Here is a 10,342-nt window from a genome sequence, read left to right as displayed (position 1 = left end):
TAGTTCAGTTGCCTCCCCCGTCCTCAATTCGACAACTTCAAAGTCTTCAAGGGAAGGCTAATTTCTTAAGACGGTTTATAGCAAACTATGTCGAGATCACTAAAGGGTTCATGCCTTTGCTACGGAAAGGAGTTCCATTTGTGTGGGACGACATTGTGCAGTGGTCATTTGATGCTTTGAAAAAGGCATTAGTCTCTGCCCCGCTTTTGAGTCCACCGGATTATGGTAGAGACTTCCTTTTATATCTCGCTGCAGCAGAATCAACCATTGGTATGGTTCTTGTTCAGGAAGACGATGCTCTCGCCGAGCATGTGATTTATTACTTGAGTCGAGGCTTAATAGGTCCTGAACTTCGCTATTCTCCGGTTGAGAAGTTGGCCTTGGCAGCTGTCCATGTTGTCCAGAGGCTCCATCACTATATCCTGCTACACAAAACTTTTGTCTTAGCGGCGGTCAATCCATTTCAATTTGTCCTCAGTAGGCAAGTGATTGGGGGAAAATATAATAGATGGATAGTCATTTTGCAAGAATTTGATCTTGAGTTCTTGTCTGCCAAGTCTAAGAAATCCATGGTTTTCGCAGAGCTGATTTCTGAGCTACCCTGTGGAGAGGATACTGTTTATGAGGAAAGTTTTCCTGACGAACATATATTCCTCATCTCTTCACTCGACCCTTGGTATGGAGATATCATTGTTTATCTCCAGACTTCGAAGTTTCCCTCTACTTTCTCCAAGGATGAATGCCGAAAATTACGTCACCTGGCTAAAAACTATGTTATCGTTGGTGACACATTATACCATCGAGGGGTTGATTCAATCCTTCGGCGTTGTTTAACCTTTGAGGAAGCAGAGTCTATGCTCAATGACTGCCATAGTGGAGCTTGTGGCGGTCATCTATCAGGGCTTGCTACAGCCCAGCGCATCTTACGTGCCGGCTATTTTTGGCCTTCACTCTTTAAAGACTATGTGGAAGTGGTCAAACGCTGTCACCCTTGTCAAATTTTTACTCGGAAGATGCGTGCACATTCAGCTCCTCTTTTTCCCGTTGTCACCGTCGGTCCTTTTACTAAGTGGGGTATTGATTTTACAACTTGTAATCCGCCTTCAGCGGCGAATCACAAGTACATTATCGTGGCTGTGGACTACTTTACGAAGTGGGCTGAGGCCATGCCTACTTATAAGAACGATAGTGACACGACAGCATTGTTTCTTTTCAATCAGGTTATCTCAAGATTCAGTATCCCAAGAGAGATTGTCACTGACCATGGCAGTCATTTCCAGAATCAACTGATGTTTGAATTGGCTCTTAAATTAGGTTTTCGCCAGGAGCATTCATCCCCTTATTATCCTCATGCCAATGGACAGGTCGAGGCAGTCAATTAAACTCTTAAGACAATACTCCAATGGACGATTGATAAAAATCGGTCCAATTGGCACATTATGTTGTATTCGGCTCTTTGGGCATACCGAACCTCCGTCAAAACGGCTACTGGTTTTACTCCTTTTCAGTTGGTTTATGGGATGGAATCTATCTTTCCGGTTGAATGTGAAATTCCATCTCTTAAGTTGGCTGTTGAGCTCCTTCCTGAGACTTCGAGTCTCGAAGAGTGCCTACTTCACTTGGAACACCTCGATGAGCAGCGTCGAGATGCCGCCACGGTGAATGAGGCTCACAAGAAAAGGGTTAAAACACAGTATGATAAGTCTGTCTGTCCTCGAGTCTTTGCTGAAGGTGACCTTGTCTTGGTCTATGACCAAGATAAAGACACCTTGGGGGTAGGCAAATTTAAGCCTATGTGGTACGGTCCTTTCATTATTAAACGATTTTTAGAAAAAGGATCGTATGAGTTAATTGATTTCGAGGGAAACAAGCTGGCGGAGCCCTTAAACGGGCTCTACCTAAAGAAGTACTTTGCTTAGTTTTGGCCAGGAAATGGCTTCTTTGGACTTTATGTATATTTGTACATATATTGTCGAGAGTTTTTTGATATCAACACTTTTTGGTCTGCTGTGGCAGGTGTTGATGTATGATTTGGTCTATTTTGGGTTCGCCAATGGTGCTAGTCGGCACACTCAAAATCTTGCTTCCGCAGCTTGGGTACTCTATTATCCAACTGGTCAATTGATGGCATCAAGAGGCGTGTGCATCGGTCCTGCTTCAAACAATATGGCCGAGTATACTGCTGTTATTAATTTATTATCCGAGGCAATCTCTCATGGGATCGACTCGTTGGTAGTGTATCTTGATTCTCAATTGATAGTGTCTCAATTAAATAACATTTATCGGGTACGGGATCCATCTTTATATCGCCAGTATTTAAGGGTGAGGTTGTTGCAAAGATCATTTACTTATATTAATTATTTGCACATTCCAAGATCTCATAATTGGTTAGCTGATTCTATCGCTAATCAGGCATTAGACCGGCACATCAATCATTCATCATAATAAAATCAAGCATCAAAAAGTCAAACTGTATATATATATATATATATATATATATATATATATATCATAAAGCGTCTCGAGTGTACATATGTGTGTCCAAAAAATATACAAAATTGGGACTCAAATGCCCATAATCATGTCCGGCATATCTAATGCCTCGGCTCAGGATGAGCATCTAAGTATGTAACTATAGCATTGGCCACACGCCGAAAAATGCGAACCCAGTCACGTGGCATGCCAACCACATGACGCTGCATATCCTCAGGAAGGTCCTCTATGATAGCCATCGGTACTCGGTAGCTCAGTCTCGCCAAGTGTCGCTGGACGTTGTTTAGAATCCGTTCTGTATCTGTAGCCACCTCTTCGGCTCCTCGACCACAGGAATCCATCTGGTCATACTGGCCCAATGTCTAGAACATGATCATCATATCAGTCATTTGAATCTCATCAAAAAATATTTTTCAAAATTCATCATTATATTTGAAAAATCTGAAAAAATTGTAAAATCAAAAAATCTTACCAATCTCGCCCCATGTTGCATTCGGTGGTAACGCTAGATCAGGATCTCTTCGGAAATCCAGCCCAGCATAGGGGTAGTCATCCACGGCGATGATCTGCTGATCCCACCAGGTGAAGAAGTCATCGTCGAAAGCAGTCCTTGGGACCTCCCCACCCCCAGACGTTTCACCAGATCAGCCCACCGGCCCATGCGTGGATCAGTGGGGTGCTGATGGAAACTGCTACCTTGGGGCGGAGTGCGGGAACCTTCTCGAAAAAGAAAGTACACAAGATGCTCCCATATCCAAAGTTCTTGGTCTGTCCCCTCCTGATAGAAGTGAGCTGGCTCTTCATGTTGGCCAGAAGAGGAGTACACCAGTCGAACACAGTAGTGAGACAGTCAACTGCCACGCTCATGTTTTGCCGTGACGCCTGATGCAGGGAGGATGATCCGTTCACTCGAGCCATGGTGAACAGGATTATCCTAAGTGATAAACTTGCCACATGTGTGATGGAAATCTGGCTCCCAACCTTCTTGGGATGTCCCGGGCAGTATATCTGTACATATTCCTCTATCGAGAGGCTACTCCGTGTCCTGCCCCGGGACTGTACTACCTCTCCCCTTTGGGAAAGGCCCGTGATAAAATAGATATCCTCCACTTCTACCATAAGCGGCATATGATCGATCATAAAGGCTTCCTCATCGACATCCCAATAATCAATGAGCATCCCAAGCAGACGCGTGTTCACTTTCATATTTGGCAATTTGAAAAATTTAAGCAAACCGCATCCCCGTAGTGCATCTAATGCTTCTGGACTGTTCATAACTTCATTATCTATTGCTGTGTGCTCTCTTTCACGCCACGTGACAGGCATCCTGAGGAAAACACGATTCAAAACCGTTAGTTTTTGTTTAAAAATGGTTCGCGGCATATACGCGGGTCCCTGTGCACACAGTCGCGTATAGGGCTCGCGTATACGCGGGTTCAATATTACCAACCCGCGTATATGCCGCGAGGAAATTTTTGACAAAAGTTCAACGGTGAAACATCAATCAAAAATCTTAAAACTTGTCACAATCAATTGCAAGCTAAGTATAAGAGTTACCTGGAGGTTTTTGACGAATTTGAACGGTTGAATCTGGCTGTGGGAAGTTTGCTCCTTTTGCTCCAAAACCTTTGCTCTCAAACTCAAATGGTAAAAATGGTGAGTCAAAAATGCTTTTTATAAGTTTTGAAAATGCAAAATTTTTTCAAAATTTTATTTTGTTTGGCCTCATGTGACTTTTAACTTGGGAGCTTGGAATGTCTAGATTGGTTTATTTTTCAGGAAATTTTGGACATTTTTCGACAGTTCGAGACAATTCCATGATTGCTGACCCGTCATGGCAGGTATCGTCTTCTCACTGGCATATAGGTTAGGGACATCATTTTTCCGTTGCATTATGCATACTAGCCTCCGTTTGTCGATACATCTACCATAGGGTCGATCCCATCGTGTTATGGTTCGTAAGCCATCTTCACTCACTGATCCTTTAAATCATGACATGATGGTAGAGCCATCCTTTACATAGGCATCCTAGTTAGCACCTCACTGACATTTGTTTCCCATGCTACTCCGATTTGAGTAGGCTCCTGCCATGACCTATGCGTTGAAGACTCATTCCTCTTAGCTTCTCCGCTTTGTTCTGTCCTTATACCCTAGAGGCTCCTTTGTGTTGAGTTGTACTACTGCATTGCATGTTGACCACTTGCACCTTTTGGCCTAGAGCCGGCTTCACTTGGACTCGTGTTTAAGCCAACTTTTGACCATGACGTCTGCAAAATCAACCTTGCATACCTTTGACTTCTGCAGCTTGACACACCTTGACCCGTGGAAGGAACATACCTTTGAGTGTCACTGACCAGTTTTCACCTCCCTGCATTGAGCATAGGAAGGTTCCTTTCCCAGGAACTAGATCATCTGTTTCATCGACACTCGTTCTTTCCACTGTACCATAGAATTATTTTATTCTTTTTCCAGCTTAACAGAAAAAGACAAAAAAATTAAATATTCCAAAAAGAGTAGGAACGGGACATTATTTCCATTTATTGTTGGCAGCTAGAGTTAGTTGTGTCCCCCTTGAACAAAGCACTCAAAACAAAGTCTCCTCCGCATGGGTGGGATTTAGTTTGACTTAGGTACGCCATAACCTTGTTATTGAGTCAGTTCTCCCCCGATTGGTTATCTCTTCCAATCATATGGAGGGTTCGTTCGTGCCTCCTGCATGGCGAACGTATACAGAGTCATCATATGCTGCCACATGGTCACATTGAGTCGTGCTTTTGTTCAAGGGAAGTTAGCCTGAGTCGGCCTTTCTGCGGTGTCTCTTGACTCAGTTTTTCAATCGGCCATCCCTAGTTTTCAGTGTCATGTCTATTATCACATCAGTTATATTGGTCCTTTACTCGTGCCGGTTTGAGAAGGTCCCCATTGACTTCTTGCTGGCGGGTCTTGTCCTTATCGACGACGACATCTTGCTCTGAGGACAGGCCTAGAGCCGCACCCTGGCCCTATTTTCATTATTGATAGGTCACCTTGTGCTCAGCATCGATCAGTATCATGGGTCTTTGACTGAGTGGTTTCCCTTATGTTTGACGTCAGCTTACATTATCACACATTGGGATTCGTGTAGTACCTTGGTTTCCATTTGACCCTATTGGTGGATACCTCGCCTCTGTGTTAGCTTTCATTATTGGTTGGTTCAGAGGGTTTCTGTTGTGCGCTAGCCACATCTTGTGTACGCCGGAAACGTACTTCGGTTGGGTTACTACATCTTTTTCGTCCGATTCCTTCCACATTATTGGCCTACGGGTTACACTCACGCTAGATTGATGAAGGATGCCTTAATGCATTCCTTCTAGCGGATCTTTCCCTATCGACTCCGACTCATTGCTCTGGGGCAAAGATCTAGAGTCCATTTGGTAGTACCTTGGGGTTTGCAGTCATTAGTGGCAGATCCTTCGCTATCAACAGTGGGAAACCATCATTGTCTCCTGATCGATTGATTCTTACAGGTGTTCGACTCCAGCTCATCTATTCACACTTGTTAGATTGTACTGGGTACCTTGACGCTCATTATCATTATCGATCAGTAGTCTCGCGTTTGTTAACGGTATACATCAATGACCGGTAATCAAACGATTTCTCACATGGTCGACTTTAGATCATTTATTCCCATGGTGTAGAAATGTACCACGGCGGTCGGTGAAGACCTCAGGTTGTATCAGCATTCATTGGTTCACTTGACAGTTGCTCCTGTTGCTGCTAGTTGATACCACCCCACTTTATATGTTGCAGTCAGTACCATCCTACTCCATCATGTTCAGTTGGTACCTTTTGGGATCAGTCTTTGATATCAGTGATCCATTGCATCTTTCAGCATCATTGACAGTCTTATATGTGATATTCAGACATGTACTTGTTCATTATGATCAGATGATCCATTATGTATCTTTCAGTCATTTATACTTGTATAGTTAGTGGATTTGCTTGTACTTGATATGCGGACATGCTTTAATTTTTCTGAGCATGGGTATGCCCACCTCAGACAGTGTTTCTTTCTGATCTCCTTTGGTGGCTTGGCAGGCTGAATTCTGGTGAAGTCCTCCTCGGTTTTTGATAGACTTCCTTTCCATGTACTCGCATAATATATTTTGGCCATCATGTACCCCTTCTGACCTCATATATTAGGGGGCATCTGTTATAGCTCCGAATCTCACTCTTATGGTTTGTGATGTTGTACTCATGGCCTAAGGCAACCCCTCCTTCCAGACCTGGTCCTAAAATTTAAAAAACAGTGTTTTATCCCTTATACGCGACATTGCCCTGAGTTAAACGCGTGTATACGTGGGTATGTGTATAGCCAACCCACGTGTATGTATTAAAACACTTAAAAAATATAAGACTCCTTATTTTCGGGCGGAGATCGCGAGTTTTACCTGCTGATCACCTGTTAGTGCCCGTGGCCCAACTGTTCCCAACCAACTCCTAACTAAAAAACTACTTTGGAGATGGTATAAAAAGACCTCAAAGGGAAGGCCTAAAGGAGGATAGAAGAGAGAGAAAGGTTATTATGCTAAGATTCTTCCCTTGACCAGGTCTAAAGTCCCTTGTGCCTTCTGCACTTCCCCCATTTTGTACAGGAAACCTTTGTTTCCTTGTGTGTTGATGTTCATCCACCATTTATGACATCATGGAGAGAGTCATGGAAGGAGTTTGTTAGAGGCTTGAGGCTGGAACGGATCCGGAAGGAAGCTTTGCTTGGAGCCTGCTGAAGGTGACTCAGGTGAAAACGTTCCTTTTTATGTACTTTATTTGTATATAATAAAAGAAACACATGTCTTGGTTCCCGAAATGAATCTTCTTTATGTTAATGATATTCATGTTTAGAATTCATATGTAAATGGTTGTTTGGATTTCATAACTAACTACCTTTCTTGATAACATAAAGATGGTTTCTTTATAAGTTTTTGTTCATGGACTGTTGTGTTCTTTGAATTGTTTGTTTTGCAGGACAAAAGAGAAGAAGGGAACTCCAAGAAGGGTTTGGACCCTAAGGGCCTTATCAAACGTAGGAACAAAGGTACGTACCCTTATCATAGAATTTGCTTATAATAACATAATGGTTGTGTGAATGCATGTTTCTTTGAATAGATAACTTTCAGTCTGCTAGGGTTTCAACCCAAAAAGCCATAGGGGAACTTTTCCCTCTATCACTCGGTAATCAATGCACACCCTCCATTTACCATTCTTTTTAGGCACAATTACCAAAGGAGAAACCCATTGGCTATCTGAAATTGGGTAAATGAAGTTTACATTGAGTAATTTTTGGAGCTCTTCTTTCACAATTTCCCTAAGATTTGGATTCATTCTTCTCTAAGGTTGTCTGATTGGTCTATTGTTTTCCTTAATATAGATATGATGGATATAAGTCTTAGGATCAATACCTTTCATGTCGATGTACTCCCATGCAAATGCAGCAGAGTGTTTTTGTAATGTTTTGGTTAGCTCTTCTTGTTTTAGTTTCTCCAAGTTTTTGTTTATGTTCAATGTCCTACCTGGAAAAATTTCAATTGTAGAGCTACTGAACTCTTCCATAGAATAGAGAGACATATGCCCAGATGACAAGTATTCAACATTAGATTTTTCTTGAAATTGTGCATGATCATATTCTGAAGATGTTTCAAAATTTTCCAATGTGTTCAGAATTTGACTATCTTCACTAGTTTCTGACATAGTAAAGAGAGGTTGAATATCATCTTCATCATCAATCCATTCCTTGTCATCTATTTCCATGATTTCTTTTGCTGGAGGATACAAATTAAATTTCTTTGTTGAATTACCATCACAAATATACATGTCACCATATCTACAACTAATAAAAGCATCAGTTGTGGCCAGCAAAGGTCTTCCTAATATGAGTGGGTGTCCTAAATTATTCTTGGGAGTTAAGATAATGAAATCAACAGGATATTCCCAAGAATCTAAGGATACTGAAATATCTTCTAGCACACCATCTGATTTGATTACTGAGCTATCTGCAAGTTGCAGTAAGGTAGGTGTGTAAAGAAGATTAGGAAGTTTAAGCTGCTCCATAGTTTGTCTACTCATGATGTTTATTTCTACCCCTAAGTCAATCAATGTATTTGGAATTTCAATTCCATTTATATGTGTCTTGACAATTGGACTTCTTGGATCCACATATTTTTGCATGGCAATATTTCCCATCATTATGTCTGTTATCTTTCCTACCAGGTGAATTATTTTTGTTTCTCTTGGTTTTCTTCCTGGTCTTTTAATGCTTAACTCCTTTATTGCCTTGGCTAGAATTGGAATTTGTCTAATGGCTTGTAACAAAGGAATTTTGATACATACATTCTTCAATTCATCTAGAAAATCATAATTGGGCAACAAGATCTATTTTTCTACCCCTCTATCAATTTTGTAGTCTCTCAGGAAAAGGAGGTGTAGAAGTAGATGTTGGTTACCCAATGATAGGAGTTGTGTTCATTGATTCTTTTTGTTTTTCTTTTTCAATGTTTTGGTTTTGGAGGGATGTTCCCTCAAAAATTTTGCTAACTTTTAGAGAATCTTCCTCAAAAGTGTCTTGTTCTTGAATAACTACAGAATGTATTTCCTTTTCTAATATCCTACTAGATCTTAGTTGAACATCATTTATATCTAGAGGAGTAATCTTGTAAGTTGGAAATTTTTGTCCTTCTACCATGTAAGCATTATGAGGGTTTTTATTGTTTGGGTTTGGTAATGGTTGAGATTGATACTGAGATTGAGGTTGAGGCCAAGGTTGCTGCCAAGAATTCAGTTTGGTGGGGGTTGAAGATACAATGGATTGTTAAATCCTTGATTTTGTGGCCCCTGCCAAGGTCTTCTTGCAACAAAACAAAGAGGTTCTGTATAATTTGGGACTATTTCCTCTTGAAAGACAGCCTTAAGACCTGGGATTGAAGGACAACCCTTGGTTTCATGGCTTTCCGAACAGATCATATAAGTTTCTACAATTTTTGCATCAAAAGGGCATTCCCTTAGATCATGTTTCTTTCTTCATTTTGGACAAAAAATGGCTAAAGCATCAGCCTCTTTTTTCTTCTTGTTTTGAATTTTAGGGGTGTCTATTTGCTCACTAAGGCTCCCTAGAATATCAGTTTTAAACTCATCAAGCATATTACCAATTTCTTCCCTACTTACAGATCTAGTTGCAGATTTGTTTGCTATAACAAGAGAAGGATATCTCGGCCCTTTACCTGTTTTTGATTTCCCTTTTGAGAGATGAACACATAGTTCTCCTATGTCACTCAATGGAATTTGAGAGATATCTCCCTTCCCCATCATGTTAAGGGTATCTATCCACTCATCTCTAATGGCCTTTAACAAAAAAGCTTTCAAAGTTTCTTCATCTAAATTGTTCATCTTTTCTCTTTTCAAATTATAGTTGAATCTCTCAATCAGATCTTCTAAGTTTTCATCATCTCTTTGCATCATCTTAAACACCTCATTTTTATGATTGGTAGGCATGAAATAATCCAAGTATCTATCCAAAAATGCCCTTTTCATGTCATTCCATGTTCTAATGGATTGAACGACTAACCCCATGAACCATTTCAAAGCAGCCCCTTTTAGTGTTGAAGGAAACAATTTGAGTTTTTGAGAGTCTTCTAGATAGTCATAAGTTCTGCACAAGACTTCAAACTCAAACAAAAATGTTTTAGGGTCCTCACTTCTCAACCCATAGAAGTTTGGAAGGACATATGGTGAGATGTTTTTCATTGTGGTATGTGTTTCCTCATCCACTATAGGGAATCCAAATGAGTTATCTACTTCCCTATTTCCTCTGCCTCCT

Source organism: Pinus tabuliformis, chromosome 8, assembly GCF_031772625.1.
Source record: "Pinus tabuliformis cultivar Carrire ecotype Pingquan chromosome 8, CPIR1, whole genome shotgun sequence".
Classification (NCBI taxonomy): domain Eukaryota; kingdom Viridiplantae; phylum Streptophyta; class Pinopsida; order Pinales; family Pinaceae; genus Pinus; species Pinus tabuliformis.
This window is presented reverse-complemented; position numbering follows the sequence as displayed.